The following is a 5000-nucleotide window of genomic DNA, read 5'->3' as shown; positions in this document are numbered from 1 at the left end:
GATGCGTAGATGAAGATAGCCAAAAATATCTAAAATATGAAGGCAATTAATATGGTAATTCGGAGCCACGAATTGGCAACCCTCCGCGACACCGTTTCAGTAACGTTGGTAATTTGTGACAAAAAATACTTAACGGTCCTCATCCCCCCTTTTTAAACGTCAAATTAAACCTCGTAGAGCTAGGTAACGTTATCAACTAAGCACGTATATTGCTGAGAGTTAAAGAAGGGTAGAAGGAACACGGAAAGCAAGATAAGAAGTGACATAACGGATAAATAAGAGCAAATTATCGATAGCCTTTTTTCGTCAACGAGGTAAGTTACAAAAAACGAACAGAAAACTTATTATACATTATATTTATACCTCGAACATTTCTCTCAATATAAAGACTTCTCAAAATCAAACGAAGAAATAAGGGCTTATCTAAACCTGTCACGGCATTTGAAAGGTAAATGAACCTTGTGAAACTGGATACTTTCCCCTCTGCTCTCCCCTCCTTTGCTTGCCACTCCCCCCCCCCTCCCTTTTCCCCCCCTTCTCCCCTTCCCTTTGCCTCCCCCCCCCCCTCAAAAGTCCCTAAGTCACACCTCCCGCTGAGTTTGTGTTCGTAAGTAGCCTCTTTAGTGTATCGGCTGGAGTTTATGTAGGCCTATGTGACTCTTTTCTTGTTTTTTCATAGTTAATTTTTTTTCTTTGTTGCTTTATTATTGGTTGATTTATTTATTTATTTTTTTTACTTTTTTCCTTTTTCTACCTTATTTATTTATTTCTGTATTGTTATTGTTATTGGTTTATTATGATCGTGGTTATTACGTCATTGTAATCATTATGTATTAATGATATTGTCAATGCTATAACTTTGTTTAGTTTAATCGATATTTACCTGATTTTATTGTTAAGTTGTTCTTGCTTTTGTTGTTACATCATCATCATCATCATCACCATCATCATCATCATCATCATCATCATCATCATCATCATCATCAATGTCATTATTATATCCATCGTCACTATAATATTACTTCATGAGGCAGCATATTTTTTTCGTAATCTTGATAATTATTTGTATTACTTCTATTACTAGTGGTATTGTTGTCATCGTTATTGCTCTTTTGTAATTATTATTACTACTATTATTGTTATTATTATTTGTTGAGTTAGCTGTGAATTTATCGTTATTCCTACTTTATTGCTATTCTGTCTCCTATCTTCTTTCTCTGTTTGTCTGTCTGTTTTCTGGTATGTATCCCTACTGTGTCTGCCCGTCTGCTTTTCTGTGTCTATCTGTCTGTCGTGTCTGTGTCTGACTGTTTACGTGTGTCGATCCTTTTGTCGGTGTCTGTGTCTTCCTACCTGTCTGTGTCTGTGTCTTCCTGCCTGTCTGTGTCTGTGTCTTCCTGCCTGTCTGTGTCTGTTTCTTCCTGCCTGTCTGTGTCTGTGTCTTCCTGCCTGTCTGTGTCTTCCTGCCCGTCTGTGTCTGTGTCTTCCTGCCCGTCTGTGTCTGTGTCTTCCTGCCCGTCTGTGTCTGTGTCTTCCTGCCCGTCTGTGTCTGTGTCTTCCTGCCCGTCTGTGTCTGTGTCTTCCTGCCCGTCTGTGTCTTCCTGCCCGTCTGTGTCTGTGTCTTCCTGCCCGTCTGTGTCTGTGTCTTCCTGCCTGTCTGTGTCTATCTGTTTGTCTGTCTGTCCGTCTGTCTGTCTTGTTGATTTCCTTCTACTCTCCCATTCATTCACTCGCCTCCATTCATTCATAAAAAAACGGTCTATGAATTTTTTTTTTCCTCCTCCTCCCCCTTCTCCTCCTTGACGTCAGGGCCGCTTCGTCAAGGTCTGGAAATCCGGCCGTTTGAGACAGACCAGTCGGCCTTGAGGGGGTGGGAGGGGAAGAGGGGGGAGTAGGCCTCGAGGGGGGAGGGGGGAGGGGAAGGGGGAAGTCGGCTTCGACGGGGGAGGGGAAGGGGGAGGAGGGAAGTCGGCTTCGAGGGGGTGGAAGGGGAAGGGGGGGAGTAGGCCTCGAGGGGGGAGGGGGAGGGAAGGGGGGAAGTCGGCGTCGAGAGGGGGAGGGGGAAGGGGGAAGTCGGCGTCGAGGGGTGGGAAGGGGAAGGAGGGGGAGTAGTGGCCTCGAGGGGGGAGGGGGAAGGGAAGGGGGAAGTTTCTTTCGACATTCTGAGGGGGAGGGGGAGGGAAGGGGGGAAGTCGGCTTCGAGGGGGGAGGGGAAGGGGGAGCGGGGAAGTCGGCGTCGAGGGGGAGGGGAAGGGGAGAGGGGAAATGGTCTGGAAATCGAGGGGAAATTAAGGCCCGGGAAGCGATCAGACAAATTCGGTGTTGTAGTCGGCGAGGGTTGTGGGCGTGGGTTGTGGGCGTGGGTGAGGGGAGGGAGGAGGAGGGGTTTGGGTGTGGGTGAGGTGGGGTGGGAGGGCAGAAGATGGGGGGGGAGGAGGGTATGTTTGTACGTGTGTTTGTTTTATGTGTGTATCTATGTGTGTGTTTTGTAGGTATGTCTGTGTGTGTTTATGTTTGTTTTGTATGTGTGCGCGCGTGTGTGTTTATGTTTGTTTTGTATGTGTGCGCGCGTGTGTGTTTATGTTTGTTTTGTATGTGTGTGTGCGTGTGCGTTTCTATGTCACTCTATCTGTTTGTCTGTATCTATGTGCGTGTATGCTAAAGTATGCGTCAGTAATTTTCTCGTCTCACTAAGCACTCACTCGAGCACTCATTGCACGGGTCACGCATGTCAACATAGCGCAGCATAGGTTGTTACCCTCTCAACTTAGGGGACTAAAGACCACACACATACTAATTTATCGCATGCTTTGGTTCATTAGTGACGTATCATCCGGTGTTTGTCTTGCAGTTAAAACGATGAATTTGTGACACGTTTTAAATAGGTAGGTTTTGTTGTGTATGTATTTTATGGGATCGTCGATTTTATTCTTGTTAGTGTTAGTATTATGGTTAAGGTTTATATACCCGTCTATCTTTTCTATATATATATTTTTTATACTATATATAAGATGTATAAGATTTTTACATATGAAATATTCAACATGTTATTTTACATATGAAATATTCTACATGTTATTTTACATATGAAATATTCTACATGTTATTTTACATATGAAATATTCTACATGTTATTTTACATATGAAATATTCAACATATTATTTTACATATGAAATATTCTACATGTTATTTTACATATAAGATATTCTACATATAAGACATTTTATATATAAGATATTCCAACTTCGCAGTTACATAGCAACAAACACTTTAATAATGAAAATGATAATCCCACGAAGAGGTCTGCCTGACGCTAAATAATGTGCTTCTTAAATTGCATTCATCACACGCGCCATTCCCAATAGGTGTCAGTCCATCAAATGAGTCACGGTGTCAAAAGCACATTAGTCCGCGTCTGTCATTCGTGCCATTGTCATTTGGATTCTAATGTTTTGTCCCTTTTTGCAGGTAAGTACGAGAGCCTCTGCGTGCGTGTGTGTGGCCAGCTGTTGTGTCCAGCTGTGAGGAGGGCGGCTGGGCGCTGTTTGGAAGGCGTAAGTTTTGCTTTAGTTGTAATGATTTTGATAGTTGTACCGGTACCTTTACATGTTTGTGTGTGTGTATGTATATATGTATATATACATACATACATATATATATATATATATATATATACATATATGTATATGTATATATATGTATATATATATATGTATGTATATGTATGCATGTATGTATATGTATATGTGTTTATATATATATATATATATATATATATATATATATGTATACATATATACATATATGTATATATATGTATATATATGTATGCATGTATGTATATGTATATGTGTTTATGTTTATATGTGTATGTATATATATATATATATATATATATATATATATATATATATAATATATATATATATATATATATATATATATATATATATATATATATAATGTTTATATGTATATATATGTATATATATTCACACATATAGATATATGCATATAGATATATACATATAGATATATATGTATATATGTGTATATATATGTATGTATATATGTATATATATACATATACATATACATATACATATATATATATATATATATATATATATATATATATATATATATATATATATATATATATATATATATATATATATATGCACTGATGAAAGTAAGTGTATCTTCGCCTCCATATGCGCCAGTAATGTATGTCAATATAGTAAAAGCAAAGACTATATTGATATGTAAACCTTAAAGTTAAATCCATTCACGAAACAGGAAAGGGAGGGTGGAGACTAGTAATAAAAGCAGAGGGATAGGAAGAAATGGAAGTAGAGGAAGGAGAAGGGGAAGAGGAAGATATGGAGATATAAGGAGAGGAAGAAGGCAGGAAAGGGATTTAGGGCAAAGGGAAGAAACGGGAGCATAGCGAGAGGAAGAAAAGGAGGTAGAGAAAAGAGGGAATAAAGTTCAAGAAGAGAGGAGGATGAGAATGGAAGATGCAAACAGGAGGAACAAGAGAAATACTTGCAAACTGCAGTGCGTCTTATCTCGGAAAAGGATAAACTGGCAACTCAAGCAGACTCTGGAGTACCCTGATTGGCCAATTTTCTTGTTTATTCTAGTCAGCTGATACTTTATACTTATCTTTAGATAGTTTTAGTATTTTTGAAACTTGTGCGCAATATTTTCAATGCTTTACATCACCTTGTTATTAGTATTTTTTCTTTCTCAAAAGGAACTTTGTGAATCATAATACTCCAGAGAGTGAAGTGAGTTGCCAATTATTCCTCCTCCGAGAATGGACGAAGTATAATTAAATAAATAAGAAGAGAGGAAGAGAGATACAGGATTGAAAAAAGTGAGTGGGGGAGGGAGGAAGGAGCGGGGAGAGGGGTAGGGGAGGGGGGGGATCAGACACGTCGAAACAAGTGACAGCATCACAAAAGAGGGGAAAACCAGAAAAAAAAAACTTTCG

Source organism: Penaeus vannamei, chromosome 20 (assembly GCF_042767895.1).
Source record: "Penaeus vannamei isolate JL-2024 chromosome 20, ASM4276789v1, whole genome shotgun sequence".
Taxonomy (NCBI): Eukaryota; Metazoa; Arthropoda; class Malacostraca; order Decapoda; family Penaeidae; genus Penaeus; species Penaeus vannamei.
Note: the sequence above shows the minus strand (reverse complement) of the source record.